The 23,687-nt window shown below is 42.7% G+C and overlaps 1 protein-coding gene and 1 pseudogene across 2 annotated transcripts in view; one reads left to right on the forward strand and one right to left on the reverse strand.

Annotated features, from left to right (window-relative positions):
• ADD2 (adducin 2) overlaps window positions 1–23,687 on the forward strand; it is a 126,013-nt gene that overhangs the window by 38,916 nt on the left and 63,410 nt on the right. The gene's annotated exons all lie outside the window — the stretch shown is intronic.
• LOC103114048 (large ribosomal subunit protein uL15-like) lies at window positions 16,863–17,335 on the reverse strand (annotated as a pseudogene).

Here is a 23,687-nt window from a genome sequence, read left to right on the forward strand (position 1 = left end):
AGAACTTGACCAGAGCCAGCCTAGGCTGCTACTCACTCAGCAACATGAGGGAGATGACTCAGGAACCAAACACGTGGCGAGACAATGAAATATCTTTATTGATCAGAGAGCCAAGGCTTTTTAAATGGCAGACCCAGAAGTGGCAAGTTGGAAACAGAAACGGCTAGGAAAGGGGCAGAGAAAGGCAAAAGTGGGCTGGAAAGGTAGGAACTTCCTTAGCAACTGTTGTGAGGGTTTTAACTGGTAGGATTAATAATACCCTGGAGGCATAGAGGGTCTTGTGGGTAGAAAAAAGATAGATCAAAGGAATGGAATGAGTGGGGATCTTTCAGGCAAAACACTGATTATGTGCCATAGTATCAGGAATGCAGAGTGGTTTGTGAGCCCTGCCAAGCTCAACCACATCCTCACAATTTCCTGACACTTCCCCCCCCACCCCCCCGCAAAGCTGATTTTGACCTGCTTTAGTAGGAAACCACACTGTTGCACTGGCAGTATCCCTGGCATAGGTGTCTTTCCTATATAGCTACTGGGACAGGTACAGCATTAAACTTTCTGGGGATGCTGGTCAACATCTGCTTTCTGCACCAATTGTAACTCCTAGGCTTTCTGGGACACTGCCTGGCTTTGCTCACCATACTACCTCCTACGTTGTCTTTCATGAATGCTTCTTCTTCAGTTGGATTGCTGGCAGTACCTAACAACAGTATTCATTCTTTTTTTGTGAGTGTTTAATTTGGATGGAGTTGAGTGAATGTACTCAGCCAATTTAAATCTTCAGGGTTTGGTAGAATGTTCTTCTCAGTGTTTTTTTAATAGTACAAAATATTCAAAAAGCTGGTAAAATTGTCTTTAGCCATTAGTTCTATCCGATATTTACTCAGTTTTAAAATAGCTAAGCACACTTTGTCATATTAACTCTAAGTACTTTCATTTTCAATACTGACTGATATGTAAGTAGGTAATATTGTTCCCTTAAATTGCCAAATTAAGCTCATTTACTTTGTTAAAAATAACAATAGGATATGTAAGCTTGACTGTTCTTGTTATGTTTCAAATGTATTTAAGAGTTTGTTATCAGGTAAGGTAAGTCAGAATAATTTACTGCTTCATTTGGAATCTTTATACCAGCATCTAGCCTTGAAATAGCCAATGAAATCTGTCATGAAAAATGAATATTCTGGGGGAGTCGGGCTGTAGCACAGCGGGTTAAGCGCAGGTGGCGCAAAGCACAAGGACCAGCATAAGGATCCCGGTTCGGACCCCGGCTCCCCACCTGCAGGGGAGTCGCTTCACAGGTGGTGAAGCAGGTCTGCAGGTGTCTATCTTTCTCTCCCCCTCTCTGTCTTCCCCTCCTCTCTCCATTTCTCTCTGTCCTATCCAACAACGATGACAACAACAATAATAACTACAACAATAATACAACAAGGGCAACAAAAGGGAATAAATAAATAAAATTAAGTATTTTTAAAAAATTAAAAAAAAAAGAAAAATGAATATTCTGGAATTCACTCCCGTAAGTATTGCAAGTCACTTGGAAAATGGAATATTTAAGTGTAATGTATTAATTTGCTTGGCAAATTAAAACTTAGGTTTCAAAAGCATTGATACCTTTCTAGCAGCTCATGCTCAGCCTTGCACCCAGATGACTTTAAATAAATTAGAGCCATGGCTTCCAGGAAGCCTCAGCTCCTAGGTTCTTAAAACCAGTCTTATTGAGAAGTAAACTTGACAAAACTCTGAGTTTTACAAACTTGTTTGCTATTTTATACACCTACTGAGAAAAAAATGATCAATTCCTTCTCTTGTGTCATGAAGCAAGTAGAACCATAAGGGCCTAGCATTGCGACTCAGTGGAGAGTGCTGCTTTTTATGTATGAAGCCATGGGTTGGTTTGATCCCTGGAAACCCTTCTTCAAAAAAATAAACCATAAAGTACAGCCTGTTTGTCAATGAAGCTCTGAGTACAGATCTTAGCTTACATTTATCTAGAGGTAATCCAACTCTCAGAGAAACAGAGCTCTCAGAGTTTTACTCTCAGAGTAAAACTATGATCATATTTTACTTTGCACATATTCTTTTACGAACTGCACATTAAAAAGTATCTATGTGCATACGATACATTTTAGTGTGTAGGACAAAAATATACAAAATCATGTTCTGTTCTTCATGGCCATTGAGATGTTCAAGGATAATTTAATTGTTGTCAATTTTGATCTTCCTATTGAACTTTGGAACCTAACCTATTATAAGATGGTACTTTGCTATGATGAGTTTGACCTGCTTAGCTAATTTGTTAAATACATGGTCATGGATTCTTTGTTGTACTGTGCTAACTCACAGCATTGCCAGTATGTTTAAAGCAGGCTTCCCATTTAACATGTGTATACCAAGGTCCATAGCGCAAAGTTTAATACATCTTTTCTTCTCTTTTTTTTTCTTTTTCTTTTTTTTTCTTTTCTTTTCTTTCCTTGCTTCCTTCCTCTTTCTTTCTTTCTTTCTTCCTTTCCCTCTTTCTTTCTTTCTTTTTTTCTCAGAGCACTGCTCAGCTCTGGTTTATTGTAGTACTAAGGATTGAACCTTGAGCTTTGGGGCATCAGGTGTGAGAGTCTCTTTTCATAACCATTATGCTATCTACCCCACCCCTTAATACATTTTTTTCTTCCCCCAGAGCACTGCTCAGGTCTGGTTTATAGTGGTGTGAGGATTGAACTTGAGACCTTTGGGCCCTCAGGCATGAAAATCATTTTGCATAACCATTATACTATCTTCCTTTAATAAGCTTTTCTCATAGAGCTTGTGTTTTTCCCTCATAGGCTATACTATGCATGCATCATTAAACTTATACATTATATGACATTAAAAAAATGACATTAAGATGTTTGTTCTATACTGGAGTATAGCCAAGGACCTCATTTTTTAGGTTCACTAGATACTGTTCAAACAATATTTTATGGCAAGGAACTATGGTTACATTGCCAGCTTTTCAATAGAAAACAACATCAAGGAGATGAGCCTTCAAAACAGTTAATATTTACTGTTTTCTTATCTTTGAATTGTTGTGGTCTTACTCTTTATTTTAGTAATTCTTATTCTGTAGCAAACAAGGGTTGAAAGATTACTAAGACAGATAAATTTTTCTCTTTAACCAGCAGTTCATTTCTATTATTATTATTATTTACCAGTGCACTGCTCAGCTCTGTTTTATGGTGGTGCGAGGGATTGAACCTGGGTCTTTGGAGCCTCAGGCATGAGAGCCTCTTTGCATAACCATTATGGTATCTATACCTGCTCATTTCTCTCTTTTTAAAAATATTTATTTTCCCTTTTGTTGCCCTTGTTTTATTGTTGTAGTTATTATTGTTGTTGCCATTGATGTCATTGTTGTTGGATAGGACAGAGAGAAATGGAGAGAGGAGGGGAAGACAGAGAGGGGCAAAGAAAGATAGACACCTGCAGACCTGCTTCACCACCTGTGAAGCGACCCCCCTACAGGTGGAGAGCCGAGGGCTCGAACCAGGATCCTTAAGCCGGTCTTTGCACTTTGCACCACATGTGCTTAACCCGCTGTGCTACCGCCCGACCCCCTCATTTCTCTTTTTAAGTGTAAATTTTCACTTCATCTTAAAGAAGCAGTGTGTTTTGAGGTCGGGCAGTGGTGCAGTTGGTTAAGTGCACATACGATTAAGCTCAAGGATCTGTGCAAAGATTTGGGTTTAAGCCTCTGCTCCCTACCTGCAGGGGGGATGCTTCACAAGCAGTGAAGCACGTCTGCAGGTGTCTCTCTTTTTCTCTCCCTCTCTATCTCTCTTTCCTTCTCAATTTATCTTTGTCCTATCAAAATAAGAAAAAATCAATATTTTAAAACATATTAAACATTAGATGATAAGAACTCGAATAAGTCCTACTTTTCCTGTCAAGAGCTGGCCTGAGCCTGTATATGTGAGCTGCATGTGGCACTTCACTGGGCCCAGTACATACATTCTCTTGTGATGTACACAAGAGACACATTTTCATTTGAACAATATAACTAGGATTTCACTCTCCAGATAATTACTAGCTCAGCAGTAGAACTTTCCTATTCAAAGATATATTATAAGCAGTTCCCAAATGTACAGAAGAAAAAAGAAGTCATAGAAAAGAATTAGTACAAGTTGTTGGTACACTCACTTATTTAAATTTAGAGTGTAAATGGAATGGTCTATTATAGTCTTTAAATCGTTAAAATGTGCAGAATTGAATGTCTGTACAAGCCCTGGTGTGTTTCTCTGGAGACCTCCAGGGTTCTCAGAACACAGTCTGAAGCCCTATAATTTAGACCAACATCTTCACTGGTTTTGCTTATGTGAGAGTCGTCAAAATTGACTGACTTGCCTACAAGCCCACAGTTGAGTGGAGGAGTATACGGTAGAGTAATTGGAGTTATCCCAAATCCCACATAGCTAAGACTGGTCAGAAATAAAGCAGAAGAAAAGAGAGGAGAAGGAGAGAAGAGAAAGAGAATGAGCATGTCAAGCAATGCCAACAGAGGCTGAAAGTACTGATGTCTTAGTTGTTGGCAAATGACACTTACTAGTTAGATTTTTTAAAAAAAAATACGTGGTTTCTTTACAAGTTTTAGGCTTACAACAAAACAGAAGAAAGGTCAGTGGTTTCCCATATGCTCTCCTTCCCTCAAATATATACAGGATCCCCATTACCAAAGCCCCTTACCAGTGTGAAACATTTGTCACAACCGATGAACCTACAGTGGCATGTCATCATCATCCAAAGGCCATAGTTTAAATTAGGATTCACTCTTACAAGTTAAATTTTAAGTAAGGGCTCAGTTTGGAGGAGGTCCTTAAATGAGAGATAGAGCCTAGACTACCACTGCACGTACCTCTCATACCACACACACTTTGGGCCCAGCTCACTCCCAGGTGGCCTGTCACTCCTTCCTACTTCTCCAATAACTAGTGGCACTTTGTGAGTCAGTCCTGTTGTGAGGCCACCATCCTGATCCAAGGCAGTGTGAGGAGCAATGAATCTGTCAGAAAAATGCATCTGTTCCTGGCCTCCCCAACATGGGCAAAGTCAGAACTGGATTGTTCTTGGTATTTAGAGTTGTGACCTTGGAGGTTCATTATGCATGGGGCTTGTTGAAAATATAACTCTTCCCCAAAGCTGCCAGATTAAATGCTGACATCCCACATAAATAAACAGTTACTCTCTAAAAGGAGGCCACTACTAACAGCATGATGTGTTCTTCCTTCTCACCTGTCATCTCCCCCAGGCCCATTGGGGGAGATAACTTGAAGGTAGCCTCCTCAGCCCCTTTTCTTGTCTCCCTGAACCCTCAGAGATTCTGGTTTTCTGTGTATATTCCGCTATAATCCCATTTTAGAATCACACATGTGACATTTCTCTCATCTACTGAGTTGCTAAGAATATGCTTCTTTTTTTTTTTTAGATTTTATTTATTTATTCATAAGAAAGATAGGAGAGAGAGAAAGAACCAGACATCACTCTGGTACATGTGCTGCCAGGGATTAAATTTGGGACCTCATCCTTGAGAGTCTAGTGCCTTAGCCACTGTGCCACCTCCTGGACCACGCTTGTTGGTTTTTTTTAAAACCATTTTTTCCTAGTGATTAATAAGATTGTAAAATTACAGGGTATATATATTTCCATACCACACCTGTCACCTAGGTTCTGTGCTCTCACATTCCCAATGATAACCACCATAGTTTTCACAAAGTCTTAGAGACTATTTACTTCTGTTTTTTTGTTTGCTTATTTGTTTTTACAAGGTTATGTGTTTCAGAAATTCTTTTTAAGAGCACTGGCTTATGGTGGTGCAGGGGACTGAACCTGGGACTTCTGAGCCTTAGGCATCAGAGTCTGCGTAACCATTATGCTCTCTACCCCAGCCTTGTGTTTCAGTTGTCTAGATTCCACAAATGAGTGAAACCATCTGTTAGGTGTCTTTTATCTCTTTATTTACTTTGCTAAATATAATCACCTCTAGTTCCATCCATTTTGTCCCACAATTCCATGTTTTTTAGTAATAGAGTAGTATGTCATGGAGTGTAAATCTCATAACATTCTTTATCCAGTCATCTGTCGATTGGCATTTAGGCTGCTTCCACTCTTTGGCTACTGTAAATAATGTCCTTTTTGAATGAGTGTTTGTGTGTCCTTTAGATAAGTGTCTAAGAGTAGTATTACTGGACAATAATAGGTAATTCCATTTTTATTTCTTTAGGGACTCTCCATATGGTTCTTCAAAGGTGCTGCACTAGTTTGCATTCCCGCCAACAATGTAACAGAATCCCCTTCTCTCCACAATCGCACTAACTCCTGTTGACTATGCCTGGTTTTGGCCATCTCTTTGATTATCAGTTATCAGCTAGGCAATTTTGTTTCTAGTTTTTATCTTAGTTAATTCCTTTTTCTTTCCCTAGATTTACTCTATTCCTCTAACATTTGAAGTTGAATGCTTAGATATTTGCATCATTATCATCATTATTACTATTATTTTGCCACCAGGGTTATTGCTGGGGCTCGTCACTCGTAATGACCATTTCTTTCTTCCCTAGTGACTATTTCTTGCTTCTTCTCAGATGAACTCCTGATCTCAAATGATAGGCAATGCTGATCTGAAAAAGGGTAGGGAGTTACCTTCTTTTGTACAAAAAAGTAGAAAGGAAGCAAATACTGATGAGAGACAGAGTCTGTCACACTCAAGAACTGGCCTCCTAGAGGAGTTGCTCTCTTTGTGAATACATTTGCCCTCAACAAGCAGAGTTTCCTTTCTCCTTGGCTGTCGCAGAAGGCTCTTCTGCAGTCAGATTTTTAAACAAGGGACCAGGCACGCAGAAATATTCATAGCAAAGGGCCAGAAATATATATGTATATATATAATTTGATAGAACAGAGAGGAATTGAGAGGGAAGAGGGAGATAGAGAGGAAGAAAGAGAGATACTTGCAGCACTGCTTCACTACTTGTGAAGCTTCTCTCTCGAAGGTGAGCTCTGGGGGCTTGAACCTGGGTCCTTGCGCATGTTAATGTGTGCACTCATTAGGATGCACCGTTGCCCAGCCCCCAGAAAGTCCTTTAAATTATTATTATTATTTTAATTAGTTTGTTTATTTTTTTACCAGAGTACTGCTCAGCTCTGGCTGATGATGATATGGGGAATTGAACCTGGGACTTTGTAGCCTCAGGCATGAAAGTCTTTTTGCATAACCATTATATTATTCCCCTCCTCTTCCTTTAAATTCAGTGTCAGACACCAGTGAGTCTCAAAATGTCTTGGCCGTTCTTCACCTCAGGAAACTTTTTACTATTTTGTTCTACAGGTCTCTGTTCTTTGTCATGTTTTCTAGTGTTCTGGCTTGACCCTACATCTCCCATCTTTTTTTTAAAATTTTTTATTTAAGAAAGGATTAATGAACAAAACCATAAGGTAGGAGGGGTACAACTCCACACAATTCCCACCACCCAATCTCCATAACCCACCCCCTCCCCTGATAGCTTTCCCATTCTCTATCCCTCTGGGAGCATGGACCCAGGGTCGTTGAGGGTTGCAGAAGGTGGAAGGTCTGGCTTCTATAATTGCTTCCCCGCTGAACATGGGCGTTGACTGGTCAGTCCATACTCCCAGTCTGCCTGTCTCTTTCCCTAGTAGGGTGGGTCTCTGGGGAAGCTGAGCTCCAGGACACATTGGTGGGGTCTTTAATCCAGGGAAGCCTGGCCAGCATCCTGGTGGCATCTGGAACCTGGTGATTGAAAAGAGAGTTAACATACGAAACCAAACAAATTGTTGAGCAATCCTCCCATCTTTTCTTATTTGCTGTTGGTATACTGCTTCTGGGTCTTGTTTATTTCTTCTGCAGGGTAATTTGTGCCTTTGTTTCACTGTCTTCTTTCACATCAAGACAGGTGAGGGTTGGCAAATAAAAGGAAAACATATGTTTCCTTTACTCACAGCACTTCTGATGCCACATGTGTTTTATTCCTTGGGTCAATTAATATTCCAGTCCCAGCCGGGGCACCTTCTAATTCATATTAATTTTAATATTGTCTACCTAGAGTTGGTTCAGATCCTTGGTCCCATAGATCTATTCTCACTTCAGATACCAAATACCAGTCAGCTTCTGCTTACTTCTTATTCTTTTCTTCTTTCTTTCTTCCTTCCTTCCTTTCTTTCTTTCTTTTTATAGATGGAGATAGAGAGGGAAAGAGAGAATGAAAGAGACCATGGTACCAGAACTTCCTGCCATGTAGTAGGGAGCAGGCTTGAACCTGCCCAGAAGTTCTCAAGTGCAAGAGACTGGTCCCATGGAATCAGCATGCATCACCCTTGTGGTTTGTGGCATCTTTCACCAACCTGAAGCTCTCCAAATCCTGCACTTCAGAAAATTTTATGGTGACTTCATCACGTAGGCATGATCAACATTAGTTATTAAATCTCTAGCTCCTCTCCCCTCTCTAGAGGCTGAAGAATGGAGTTGAAAAAGCCAAGCTTTGAATCATCATCCTATCTTTCTGGTGACCAGCCTCAATCGAGGAGGCCACTATGAGTTACCTCATAGGAGCAAAGGATGCCCTTATACTCCAGGAAATCCCACAGGATTTAGGAGCTCTGTTCAGGCACACCTATCATCTTTGTCACTCAGAAGATTACAAGGATTTTAGGAGCTCTGTGTCAGGAACTTGGGGTAGAATTTGTATAACTGTTTCTAGTTACTTCACAAAGGAGGTAAGAACTCACTTTTCCTATTTTTAAGGAGACATCAAGATAAATGGTATTTCCTCTGGAATGAAGACATGCTTTGCTGAAGTTTCTCATTGTATTTGCTTTCTGGAGTGCAGAGATATCATGCATGTGCTACCCCACTGTTTCTGAGCTGAGTTTTCATTTTTTTTTAACGAATAACTTTAGAGGGGGGAAAGGGACAGAGACATTACAGCACCACTCCACCATATGTGGAGCCCATTCCATCCCATGCTATGGTGCTCCCATACATTGGTGCATGGTAAGGTGGTCACTTTACCAAAGGAGTTATTTTCATGATTCCCTTTTGCTGAAGTACCTTTGCTGTCATTGTACCCTGCTCTTAATGCTTGCAGTGAAATTGTTTTCATTTTCTTTTTTTTTTAATTAGATAAAACAAAGAGAAATTACAAGAGGAGGGAAGATAGAGAGGAGAAAAAGACAGACAACTGCAGACCTGCTTCACTGCTAGTGAAGCATCCCCATTTTACGTGGGGAATGGGGGCTCAAACCCAGGCCCTTGCTCTTGGTAATATGTGTGCTTAATTGGGTACGCCACCACTAGGCCCTCAAAATTATTTTCTATAATGTAATTGTTCAATATATATATTGATACCCAAATCTATTAAGTTTCTGACATTGTGAGAATGTGTATATTAGGGGATACCTTTGAGCCAACCTGCTTGCCCATAATCCTTACACACTCCTCATTCCCTTTTTAATCTCAGTTTGTCATGAAATGAGACGTATATTACTATCATCTATTATTACTGAGACGCTACTGTATTCTCACCAGTTCTCAATGGGTGTTCTCAATTCTCAATACTGTTATTTTATCCACAATCATTCAATATGATATTTTCACTGTGGGATCTTTTTTCCCCCCCTTTCAAATATGAGAATAATCTTTGCATCATCCAGAGGTTGGTTGTTTTTTGTTTGTTTTTTTGCCTTAGATTTTATTTTCTTTGATACAGTATGGTAACCCATAGTTTTATTAAGGTTATTTTTCTCATGCACAGCTTTCCAACTAATTATTTAAATCATATTGTGTGGCTTCATCATGTACATATATACCTTTATTTAAGTTGCCTGGAGGTGGGTTTTGTGTAGCTGCCACAGTCACCATCACAGCACGTTCTAATATCTTCACTCCTCCTGTTCCAACATTATTTGCAAACCATAAAATTTAAAAAAAAAGTGTCTTGCAAGAAAAAAAGAAGGTGAAGGAAGAAAAGAAAAAGTTTAACATTGTAGGTCAAGAAGCTGTCATTAGGTTTTTCTGACTAACTGGTGGTAGCAGACCCAGTTTAAATGTCATATACTATAAGGGATTATAGTTCCTTAGCAATAATTTTTAATTCCCCTTTTCTCTGTCACACTATCATAAATGGAACCCAAGTGTATTATATTTCTGCATAAATATGAGTTAGTTGGCACCAATTATTCTTTTGAAAGCTAGTTATTTTTATTAGTAATTTGATAATGGTTTATAAAATCATAAGATTACAGAGGTATAGTTCCATAATGCACCCACCACCATAGTTCTGTGCCTTGTCCTCCACTCCTCCCCTTTCTGCAAACACCATTCCTCATACATAACCTCTTTGGTTTTCACAAAATCTTAGTAATATTTGGATTCTTTATTTTTATTTATTTTAAAATATTTATTTATTCTCTTTTGTTATTTTATTGTTGTAGCTGTTATTGTTATTGTCGTTACTGGATATGACAGAGAGAAATGGAGAGAGGAGGGAAAGACAGAGAAGGGGAGAGAAAGATAGACACCTGCAGACCTGCTTCACCGCCTGGGAAGTGACCCCCCTGCAGGTGGGGGGCCAGGGGCTTGACCCAGACCCTTACGCCGGTCCTTGTACTTTACGCCATATGCACTTAACCCACTGTGCTACCGCCTGACTCCCTGCTCCTTTATTATTTAAACAAGTTCATGTTCTTTAATCCTTTATATTACACACATGAGGGAAACCATTTGATAGCTGTCTTTCAGAGAAATACAGGTCATTTGGTATTAGATATGAACTAGAACATCACAAAGTACTGAAGGTTAAACTTGACTTTACCACTTCTCCCCTTCCCCACTTTTGTCTTTTTATGCACCGGGAAAAGGTGGGGAGTTGTGTCTGTGTGGGGGGTATGGGGAAAATAAGAGGAGGCAGCACAATTGTTTATGCAAAATATGTTCATATCCAAGACTCCAGAGTTTTAGATTCAATCCTCAGGCATCATATTTAATGCGGTCTAATGACCAGCACTCCAGGCATCTGCCTACCTGCTAGTCCAGCTCTAGCCTAACCAGTGACCCTTAAGGCCCCTTCAAGCTCCTTGATGCCTTCCTGCCCATCCAGTTCACCTTCCTCCTGACACAGTCTTTTTGGAGCCCTTAGCATGTATCTGACTGCTCTCAGCCCTTCTGCTCCTCTGGCAATGGATTTTGTACACACAGCTTTTTCCACTGCCATGTTGTACCTTCCTCCTGGGTGGGAGAGCAGAACTGCCTACTCCGGCCTGTTCTGACTTCTGTGAAGAAAAGTGGCGGAGTAGAAAGAAGGCTGGGGGTGGGGGAGCAAGGTGAGACAAAGGTACGGCAAAGTGAATGAGCTTTACTTTGATAGAGTAAACTGAGACTGTCAGGGAGAGTGTGAGAAGAAGGGTGTAGGAGAGAGGTAGAGCTGGCTGGGGCCCAAGAGGAATGTTTTGGGAGTGAGGAGGCTCACACTTGAGGGCAAAGACCTCTGGCCCACTGCTCACGTGAATGCTGGGAATCAGGAAAGGAAGTTGGATATTAACAAGCACTGCTGGACACTCTCCATTTTTTTTTAATGATATTTGAGAAAATCAGGCAAAAGGTCTGAGTTATTTTAAATTCTGTGTTGCATGAACTGTGTCCCCAGGACTGTGATATCCCTCCATATTGCAATTGTGTAGTGTTATTACACTGTCATAGTAAGTCCTTGTGGCCAAAGAGTCATTTCTCCCTAAGTCTGTCAATTGTAAATCTTTGCCCTAAAGTGCTGTGTATACTCTTGGGGTTAAATTCAAAGGACACTTCTGTGCAAAGAGAACTCATGCTCCCCCAAGTTAATATGGGGACCTTGCCTATATTAGCCTAGAAATCAGTAATTTAAGGCTATTGCCTATTAAGGCCTACCATGAAACGAATATGTGAATTAACTGAATGAAAATGGGGTTTTATTGCCTTAAATTAGAGACAGTGAAAAGCACTCAGAAAAGAAATGTCTAGGAAGACTGCTTCTCCCACCTCCAGTCATTGTTTTGCCTTTTGCTGGCTCACCGCTCTTACGTCCTCTGCTTGGCTCAGCTCAGCTCAGCTCAGCTCAGCTCAGCTCAGCTCAGCTCAGCTCAGCTCAGCTCAGCTCAGCATGGCTCAGCTCCACGCTCCCAGTTCCAGTTGCATCTCCAGCTCCAGCTCTTCCTCCATGCTACTATGTCCTCTGCTTCTCCCTCTGCTTATTGTTTTATGACTCAGAGGTCAGGTTCCAGGTTCTCTCTTGTCCAATCATTTGCCTTGTATTCTTCCTTTGGGGTACTTTTTCCTTTCTTTGTTGCTTGGTGCCAGGAATTCTAGGAAATGTAGTTTTTATATACCAAGTTATACACCTTCATACATTAGGATCATGAAGTAAAGGTAGCAACCTAGTAGTGAGTGACTTGTAACACTCCTAGAGCCTCCTCCTGCCCATTTATCTGTTCAGATATCTCACTATAGTTTCCATTAACTGAAAAGAATGATTACCATCATTACTATATTGATAATAATAGAAATCCATGATAATAATTGAGATAGTCAGGTAAAGGACCACTAGAAAAGAAAAAAAGAACCAAAGATGGAAATCTCAAGTTTTTTTCACAAGCACTTACTAGTCGTGAGCACTTTATGTAGATACTCTCGAAGTGTCTAGACTAAGAATCTGTTCAGGAGCACTCAGCAGATCCTGGTTGCTCTTCTAGAGCTGTGGAGGGTAGAAGTGGGCCAGAAACAGATTCCCTGAAGCTCAAGGTTTAAAAGGGCACCTCTCCTCTTCCCCTTCCCTCTCCCCTCCCTTTTCTTTTTGTCTCTATCTCTTTCCAGATCCCTCCCTGACTGTCTGAATTCCCCACCTAGAAATGTGTTGCTCAGCCTCTTTATCCCATAAGGCTTCTCAGGACCTCTATCCCTCTCTCAGGTGGAGCACCAACTTTGAGCTAGTGATAGATGCCAGTGGACTAGAATCCTATTTGGAGAGACATAGGGTGGATGTTTCAAAGCAAAAATGTGCTGGGCCGGCAATGGGTGGTCCAGCCTACTGCACTCAGCCAGTTTGGGTTACATGGGTCAATCTCCTGGCACTAGTTCCAGGGCCCTGCCAATTGTCTGCTCCCTTTCCAAGTGGATAAGCCCAGTGTTTTCTACAGATTTACCTCTGTGGCCTATGCACCCTCTCACTGATTGGTATGGGTGTCACAGAGCCCCCATTCCACTGGGCAGCATGAGTGACTTTGTTGAAGGGTCTTCCTTGTTCCCATGGGCAGAATCTGTCAGGATTAGTGGGCAGAAGGCCCCGCCAAGGCCATGAGCAGGCTTTCTAAATCTAGCTCTAAAAACAGACTGGTTTCCTTGACAGCAGAGATGACGTCTGCTCATCTGCTGGGGGGAGGGGGGGTAGCGGGCTTTATGTGTCTGTGGAAAACACTGGGACTCGGGGACAAGCAAGCAATCCTTTATCAGTGCAGAAACACGTTTCTGAAAACTTGCCAACTCTGACTGTCTTATTAGCAATATTAAAAACTTCACAAATGACTCCCTGACATGGGTTATGTAACCTGCAATTAGGAACCCAGATAGAGAATTCTTTCTTCCTTTCCACTGTATTGTCTATGATCCTTTCTGATAGCACATTTTAAGTAGCGATCAAATCTGCACCCCCTCTTACCCTTCTTGAAAGCTAAGTTTTCCAGGAGGAAAGGAAAATCAGTCCTTTTGACTAGCTGAGGCTGGTTCCAACCTACACTTGTCACCTGGCACCCTTAGGAAAGGGTTTGGGATCCAAAGTCTCATTCTTAATGCAAAATAGGAGACAGGCTAAAAGCTGGTCCATTTGCTCTACCCACCAGACCTGCTTTCAGGGCAGCATGTCTGGGCATTTAATTCATGCACTGCCCTCCCCCTTTTATGCATTATTAAAGCCTCCTTCAAAAGCAGCCTGTGGATCACAGGAGAGAAGACCTGTCAGCAATGATTTTTACATTCCCCCACCCCCGCCCCAAAACAATGTGTTGCTGGAAAAACTCAGGGGGAAAAATCTGTTCATTTGTAGCTGATGGCAGATGTAATAAAGATGGCCCTTGGATCCTGAGCTAATAAAAGCAGCTAGCTTCTTCAAATGGCATCTTACTTTTTGTGTCTACGCCAGGGCACAGAATTTGGGAATGCTGGTAAAATATATGGAGAACTGTGAGTGGGATTTATGTGCCAAGGGTGGCTCTGATAAGTTGGGAATTAATTAGCAGGGAAGGAGGATATAGACAGATGCAGGAACAGACAGATGGAGGCCCAAACCTGTCACCTCTTCCATCAGACACTTCAGTGACTTTTCTTGTGTCATTCACTGTACTGTAGGCTCACATTTGGCTTCTTCATGTCCCCCCTCCTCCATTAGCCTAGACAGAGCTGTGGCATTTTAAGACCCTCTGTGAGTTCCTTTGTTTCCATCATCTCCCCAAAAGAGACACCGACACCCCCAGGCAAACAGTACACTCCCCTCAGAGGAGGCTTCTTCAGCTGAGCTCTTTGTCTAGCGGCAGCTGCAACCTTTATGCCCCTGAGACCTAGCCTCTCTGACTCAATACAGCACACAGTCTTCCTCCCCAGTCCCCCTCCCCAAGGGCCATGAGAAGATGGCTCCAGCTGAAGGTAGACTCAAGGGTGATTTCCTACCTTTACTCCTTCCTTATGTAGATACAGTTAGACACCACTGGATCTACTGAGTCACGTGACAGGGCATCGCTGAGGTAGAGGAATTTCAGAGGCTACTTTGTCCTGCCCTTTATTTAACAGATTCCCCAGAGAGGCTAAGTGGCTTGCTCTTGGTCAGAGGGCCAGAGATCCAGGATTAGATCTGTTGTCTAGTTCCCTCAAACCCAGCACCTGGAAATCTCTATGCAGAGCCCTAGCTTCTCTTTATAGTCTATGCTTTAAGTGTCTATCCAAGAACTGGGAAGAGCTTTCTGTTTCACACATATGTGATCTTGATCTTGACTGTTCCAGATCCACCTTGCATTCAAATGTCTTTCAATCAGACACAACTTGAGGATTTACTATGAGTTTGACCTTCACTATGGTGCTTTTGTGTAGGTTTAGATTTTTGTAGATAGGCTCCATGTGGAAGTGTTTTTGATTATATCAAGTGCCCTCTCTGATATTTTGAGAAAATTGGGTGGTGGAGATAGCATACTGATTATGCAAAAAAAAAAAAATTTCATGCCTGAGATTCCAAAACCCTAGCTTCAATCCCGCACCACCATAAGCCAAAGCTGAGTAATGCTCTGGTAAAACAGCAGCAGCAACCTGATTTGTTGACAAAGTGATTCTGCATCTGTGAAAATCGGTAGGCCTCACACTGAATATGTTAGTATTACTTCATGGTTTAGTTATAAGTCACAAACTGTATATGACTTTCCTATAGAATCATGGCAAAGTTTCACCTGTGCCTGTGCCTTTTGGTCCTCTGAACCCTAAGAGTAGGGAGGGGACTCTGAAAATATGGCTATAATATCACCTTGGGGCACTGGATCCAACAGAGTTGTCTCAATTTCATTTGGCCTGCTCTGTATCAAAGATAGAGGATGAAAATTTATCCCCTTCTCTCACCCCAAATTTCCCTTCAGTGGCTTTCAGTGCAGAGCCTACTCTGTTGAATAATGAAAAGGAGCCATTAGGGGAAAATGAAAGGACTGCTAGTGGGCCATCTTCCTCCGTCATGTGCATCTGCAGGGGAAATGCAGACATGACATGTGGGCTGGCCATTTAGAATATACTGCTTAATGAAGGTGGGGGGCCCAGGGGAGCAGCAGAGCCAGCTGAGCTCAGCACACATCTTCGCAGGAGTCTGCAGAGGGATTTTCTTTTTCCCTAGACACCCATTCATAACTCCAACAAGAATGGTCAGTAGACCTTGAGAATTAATGCAACTGGAAGACAAGAGACTCAAGGCATCACATTATTGCCTATTGGCCTGTCTCATTCTCCTCCACTTAACCAATTCTTCTCGAGCACTGCTGCTCTGTCAGGCACTATTCTAGCTGCTGGGGATACAGTGAGGGCAAAATCAGACAAGTTCCCTTCCCTCTTAGAACTTCCAACCTCGCAGCCATCTGTTCTAATCCTTTGTTATTTTTAGAATTTTGAAAAAGAAGATTCTGTACAAATGAGTCTTCCACCAGTCATACTCAGTTTTTTTCCCCCTACCCCTGCCTCAGTATTAACTTTTCTTCATCTTTTCCTTATCCTTGCACACAAGAAGCGTCCCAAGGCTATAGTGGATGTGGAAGAGGGGAATCCCACCCACTCAGTACTGTCTAGATAATAGTCTGAGTCAGTTTCTCCTCCCTTCCCTTTGGTGTCCCTTCAACATCTAAGTAGCCTTTTCCTGGACTGCCCAAGTGCCCAGGGTCCCCTGTTACACAAATGAGGCAGCAAGCACCCTCCTAGTATATCTCCCTAAGAGCATAAGGCTCTGCTCTTCACACCCCCTGACCAATCAGCTCCAGAACTCTGCAAAGCTCCAGAAGAAAACTCTAAGTTACCCTGATGTAGAAGAGATGAACAAATATCTAATCAATTCTCCCAAGAGTGCTGGCTTTAAAAAGAGGAGATATATTAGCCAAATGAACTTTTTTCCCCCCCAAATGTAGCTTATAGTTTTTAAAACATCTCATTTTACAAGTGAAAGCTGAAGTTATATAGCAGCTCAAACCAAGAGCCCACCCCTCTAGGGCCTTACAAGGTGACATGTGTGAGGAAGGCAAGGTGTCAGAAGAGTCACACTCAGACCACAGCCACACTCATGACGTTTAATGAACCTTCCCATGTGGTTTCAAGCGACCAGGACACAGGCTTCTCCAACACCTTTGATCTTCTCCTCGGCTCTTCTACTGAAGAATTTGGCCGTCATGATGACAGGATGCTTCGGGAGCTCGCCCTTCCCCAGGACTTTGTAGTAGCCCCACCGCACCAAGTCAGTGATGGGGGCGGCGCCCGCGGTGTTCTTGGCGGCGTTGATCCGTCTGCTCGCTGACTAGTGTCCACAGCTTATCCAGGTTGACAGTCGTGTAGAAGCTGTGGTTCCTCTTCAGGTGGTAATGGCGCATGCCGACCTTTCCGAAGTAGCCTGGGTGGTATTTGTCGAAACTGATCCTGTGGTGATGCATGCTGAAAGCATTGCCGCGGCCTCCCGGCTGCTTGGGGTGCTTGCGGATGCGGCCGTGGCCGTGGCTCACGTGGCCCCGGAGCTTGTGGGTCTTCCTGAGCCTGGATGGCATGTGGGAGGAAAGAGGCCAAATGAACTTTTAAATAAATAAATTGCAGATGAAGAAGAGCTGGGTTCAGGACCTTTTCAGCAGTTCCAGGATCTTAGGGCTGAGCGCCCTAGTCTTCCACTACAGCTGTGGCTCAATTTGTCCTGATTTATCTCAGGCTCACACAGATTGGAATCATCTTGCCCTACTGATTGGCTTCTTTAAATAAACACTGTGTGGCCATGTCTGTGTGTTCACATGCATGTCTGAATCTTCTTATTAGGTCACCATTTAACTTACAAGCATCTCTGCATCTTGTCTTGGCTTATTGGTCCCTGTGAAGAGCCTGAGTTGGTGCTATGTTCACATGGATCCATCACCCAATTCCAGGGGTGTTACACCCATGTTCTCCTCCCACTCTATTCATATAGGGTGGAAGGGATTAAATATTTCACGTGTACTATCCTAGGGCTACACTTTGGGAGGGAAGTGGGAATTATTTCTTGACACTGTCTTTCACCAGTTACAAAAGGCAACAATTGCCTGAGGGACTCTTGAGAAATTAGGAAGTGTTAATTAGCAGGGGTACTGTGTGTTTAAAATCTATGGCATGTTTAAATAAGTGTCAAACTTCTTCAGAGTTGAAAAACCATCTGGTCCTAAAATCTAAGGAGTTGCATTTTTTTTCTTTTTTTTATATTTATTTTATTTATTTATTCCCTTTTGTTGCCCTTGTTGTTTTTTTTATTGTTGTAGTTATTATTGTTGTTGTCGTTGTTGGATAGGACAGAGGGAAATGAAGAGAGGAGGGGAAGACAGAGAGGAGGAGAGTAAGATAGACACCTGCAGACCTGCTTCACCGCCTGTGAAGCGACTCCCCTGCAGGTGGGGAGCTGGGGTTCGAACCGGGATCCTTCTGCCGGTCCTTGAGCTTTGCGCCACCTGCGCTTAGCCCGCTGCGCTACCGCCCGACTCCCCGGAGTTGAATTTTGTAACATAGATGAAGAGAAATTTTCAAATGATTCTGGAAGCGTGGTTTTGTGTCGTCTTTTTTTCCTCCAATGTGGAAACTGGGACACAGAAGTAAGTAGTGATCTGTTTGTGACCTGGACAACTCTAATTAATAGGCTTTCTCTCAGTTGAAGGTGCAAATTACTTCTCATGTACAGAGAATGTGAAAGAACGGTGGTTATTCCTTAAAAAACACATATTGTTGGTTCTGAAGACTCTTGGGTTAAAAATAAAAAGAATTCCTGCCACCTTCTGCAGAGACTGAGAAGCCTGAGTAGAAAGTTCAGTTCAGTCCTGGACGATCAAACTGTAGTGTTGCTTTTTCTTTCTTTCTCTCTTTCTTTCTTCCTTTCTTTCTTTCTTTTTTGCCTCCAGGGTTATTGCTGGGGCTTGGTGCTTTCACTATGGATCCACTGCTCCTGAAGGCCGTTTTTTCCCTTTTTTATTGTCCTTGCTGTTTTATCGTAGTTGTGGTTATTATTGTTGTTATTGATGTCCTTGTTGTTGGATAGGACAGAGAGAAATAGGGAAAGGAGGGAAAGACAGAGGGGGAGAGAAAGATAGACACCTTCAGACCTGCTTCACCACCTGTGAAGCAACACCCCTGCAGGTGGGGAGCCAGGGGCTGGAACTGGGATCCTTACACCGGCCCTTGCACTTTGCACCATGTGTGCTTAACCCGCTGCGCTACCGCCCAACCCCCAAGCTGTAGTGTTTTTCTTTGGATAAACCATACTCTGTGAGCCTCAGTTTTCTCACAGCTTTAATGAAAGAGGAGGGGAGGGGTGGGCTGTGATCCTTCAAGGTCCAAGAAGAAAAGTGGGAACTGAGTTAGGGAGACAGCATAATGGTTATGTCGAAGACTTTAATATGTGAGGCACCAAAGGACCCAGGTTCAATCCTCAGCAACACCATAAGCTAGAACTGAGCAGTGACCTTTCTCTCTGTATTTTTATTAAAATATTAAAAACAAAACAAAATAAAAGAGGGCTGGGCAGTGGTGCACATGGTTAGGAATACACATTACCATGCCCAAGGACCAGGTTTTGAGTCCCTGCATGGGGAAGCTTCACAGGTGATGAAGCAGGTCTGCAGAAGTTTATCTTTCTCCTTCGTTATTACCTCCTCCCCTCTTGATTTCTCTCTGTCCTATCAAATAAAATAGAAAGAAAGAATGAAAGAAATGACCATTGGGAGCAGTGGATTTATCACGACAGCCCCCAGGCCCCTTAATGACCCTGGAAGCAATAAAAAAAAGAAAAGGAAAGGAAAATGGAAACATCTTCAATATCTCAACAGAAAGGATATATTATACAAGGCACTGATACGGGCAATGGGAAAACGGAAACTGACAGTGCTTGGGGAGCTAGTTCAGAAATTAGCCCCAGCAGGAAGTCACTTCAGCCTTGAGGCTAGAGAGGGGGTGGTGTTACCCTAGTCAGGAACTGGATGTTGGAACATGGCAGCCCTCTCAGGTGGGAGCTGCCACAGAAGGCAGAGAATGAGGGAGGAAATGTCCTGGTATCTCACTCCATTTAGATTTCAGCTTCTTACTCCTCCAGCCTAGCAGGACACCAGATGACATAGAGACTGCAGGGGAAGACTGAGAAGTGGTGAGGCCAGAGCAGCCCAGGCCAGGTTGCCTCTGAAGTCCCCCATAGCTCAGACATTTAGTGAGGACCAGACTTCCCAGGGGCTTTAGAGGGTTGGCCAGTGGGAAAACCGGCCCAGGAAGTCCAGAGTGGTCTTTAATGAAACCCCTTTAGTCCCATCATCAGAGACAAACATTCCTAAGGTAAACCTACCTTTATCTGCACTCAATTTGAGTTGGTGGGGGTGGGGTAGGGTGGGGTGGCAGAATTGAGATGAGCCTTTAGTAGAGGTTTGTGGGAGCAAGGATGAGAGGAAAATACAAGTTTGAAGAGGATGAGGAGATACAGAACAGGGTCATACAGGTGGAAAGAGGGCTGAACACAAAGGCAAAGAGGTCAAAGGGCCTCATTTAGGGCCAGAATGATTACTATCTATGATAGGGCACTTCACACATCTACCAGGCCAATGATTTCATCAGTTTTTTTCTAGAATGTCTTAATGGATTTTCTCTCCCAGCACCTTTTTTGTAGTATGTCCTCAGTCAATACCTGTCAGTCTGGACATAACCCCTCATCTAAGGACCCTCCTCTGAAAAGAAAGAAAGTGGTATGAGCAGTTATATTCAGTCAACTCACAGCTGTCTCTTCCACCAGGTCTTCCAGACTGTGGAATTTGAAGTGCTAACACTGCCTACCCCTCCCCACCCCCACAGACAATCCTTCTCTGGGCTTCAGGCTCTTTTCCTATAAAGTGAGGGTGTCTATGTTTTTAGGGCCTTGCCTTCTGTCACTCTGGCATCTACTCCAATCCCCAGCAGACAGCTACAAGATTTAACCTTGTAAGAGATAAGAGATGAGAGTATGTGAGGTATAAAGGGGACACGTACAAGTCCCACTTCCGTGAGACTGTTTGTGGTCTCGAAGAATGACTTGCATAACCAGAAACTCATGTAGTAACTCCTGATCTTGACTATGAATTGAGAGCAACATTTCCCATAAGTCCATTGTTTGCCACCCACTACCCTCACACCTTCCTCAACACATGACCTCAAAACCCCACCAACTTAGTGTTAGCAAGATAGTTTGCCTTGCCTTTACCGCACTAGGGGAGACTTTGCTGTGTGGTATCTCTCTGTCTAAGCCAGCATTATGTGTCTGTCTGTCTCTGGTAGAGAAAGAGGTAGAAAGAGGGAGAGAGAGTGAAAGAGAACACAGTACTAAAGCTTCCTTCATTGTGGTGTGGGCTAAACTCAAACCTGGGTCCCACACATGGCAAAACAGCGGTCTATCCAAGGGAGCTGTTGCAAAAACCTTGTGGTCCCTTTCTGAAAATTTTCACAAAAAAGTAAGTCCCAAACAATGACAAGCAACAACAAAAACTTCCTTGAGGTCCCATCTTATTTATTTATTTCCTTCTTGTTGTCAAGAAAGACACACACACACACACACAGAGAGAGAGAGAGAGAGAGACCACAGCACAAAAAACTTTCTCTAATGTATTGGGGGCCAGGATTGAACCAGAGTCGTGACATTGCAAAGCAACACCTTATCCCTGTGAATTATTTTCCTGGCCTCCTATTAATTTTTTTTTCTTCTATTTTCCTTGTCCGTTCTACACTGAAGTCCACAATAAGGAAAAGTAGGCCTCTTTTGGTTTTCAGAAAGGAGAAGGACCTTCAAGGAGGGGAAAAGCTGGAAACACGCCTACATTAATCATTCCTAGCCTGACTCATCATGACATATCCTGACACAGATAAGTAATAACAGGAAAAGGTGCCAATTTAGTGGCAAGTGAGGTCTTAGAACTGAGAAGAATGAGGTAACAAGCTTCTGGAGAATAGGAAAGACCTTGACCAGGAGGAGGAGAGCTCTGGTTTAACCCCAGCCACAAAGGGGACATTATGAGGGGAATGTTGGAGACTGATATGGAATAAAGAGTGTGGTCCTATTTCCTTGCCTTGGATGGCATTTATGAAGAGGAACGGTAGGAGATAGCATCTCAAGCACTAGTTTGAGGAGCTTGAGAAACAATATGACCTTGTAATGTCTAGGAAGAAATGGCACAGCGCCACTCCCCCTGTCCCAAATTCATAGCAGACAGTGGAAATCAATCCCCATGTTCTTACAACTGAATACAGAGGGAGATTCACATTTTCCTAAGCCAGCACTATGTGACATAAGGCTTTGTGACTATAGATACTAGGAGTTATGGCTGTTTTTCTTGCTTGTTTGTTTGTTTTAGTCTAGATTCTGTTAGAACATATATCCCATTTGCACCCTCATCCTGGGTCATATATGCCAGTGGTCTCTTTTGTTAACCAGTCTGAACTTATCTGTTCCCAGTCATGTAAGATCCCAGTATACATTGGAGGCATATTCTTGTCTGTTCTTTGGCCCTAGTATTTTTCACTCCATTAAAATGAGAGCGGGACTGGACCCAGTTGAGAACACATGTTACAATGTGCAAGGACCCAGGTTCAAGCCTTCAGACCCCAACTACAGGGGGGAACACTTCATGAACAGTGAAGCAGTGCTGCAGGCAGCTCTTTCTCTCTAACCTACTTCCCTCTAGATTTCTCTGTCTCTATGCAATAAATAAAAATAAAGAAATAAAACGTACTTAAACACTAGAGGCAAAATACCATTATATAATTTTCCATCAAGTTGATTGAAATTAAGAAATTAGGATTCTGTTACCAAAGTCTTCATTCTCACTGGAAATACTCTGTCCCCTTCACACCATATATGGGGAGATACATTCCTTTCTTTCTTTCTTTCTTTCTTTCTTTCTTTCTTTCTCCCTCTGCCTCCAGGGTTATCACAGGAACTCAGTGCGTACACTACAAATTCACTGCTCCTGGTGACCATTTTTCCCCCATTTTATTATAGAGGACAGAAAATTTGAGAGAGGAGGGGGAGATATAGGGAAGAGAAAGATAGACACCTGCAGCTCTGCTTCACCTCTTGTGAAGAGACCACTCCCCATCCCCCCAACTCCCCACCCCCACACATGATACATGATACATCAGGTGCCCAGCACCTGATACATATATTTCTTCACCAAAAGCATGAGCTCACTTTGTAGTTGACCCTGTTAGAGACTGGTAAACTGGAATGATCAGAACCCATCAGCATTGGCCCCTGTGAGCTGCTGTTCAGTTCAGAAGCATTGATTAAGCCCAGGGAGCATCACTAGAGATAAGTGGCTTACATTTACTCAGTATCCTGCAATTGAGAGCTGGGCTTCTCTGCTGCCACAGTGGCCTAGTGGGGTGGCTGACTGGGTTATTCCTTTTTTTGGAGGAGGGTGGTGGTGGTTACAACTTCTGTCCCTTGTCCTAGCAGTTTCCTTTACCATCATGGTCCTGCTGATGACAACATACTCTTAAACTCTTGTCACTCAAAGTGTGAGCCAGCTGTGCTGGAATCTTCTGGGAGTTTTGAGAAGTGCTGGATCTCAGACCTCACCCCTAGACTTGCAGGATACCTGTCAGAATCTGCATATTACCAAGAGCCTTGGATGATTTGCAAGCTCATTAAGGAAGGAGAAGCCTGAGGCTGTTCTAAGAGACAGAAATGTGATGCCATGGTATTTCTGGTACTGTAGTCCCTCCAGATGCTGTGGGGGAGGATCCTTCCTTGCATCTTGCCTTGTCCAGCTTCTGGTGACTACTGGTGTCCCTTGACTTGTGGCTGCATCACTCCAAGTGGCACCTGGCTTCTTGAGGTCATCTTCTGTTTTTATTTTTATTTTTTTTGATACCAGGGTTATGACACACAGGTGCC

This window comes from Erinaceus europaeus, chromosome 3, assembly GCF_950295315.1.
Source record: "Erinaceus europaeus chromosome 3, mEriEur2.1, whole genome shotgun sequence".
In the NCBI taxonomy this organism is placed as follows: domain Eukaryota; kingdom Metazoa; phylum Chordata; class Mammalia; order Eulipotyphla; family Erinaceidae; genus Erinaceus; species Erinaceus europaeus.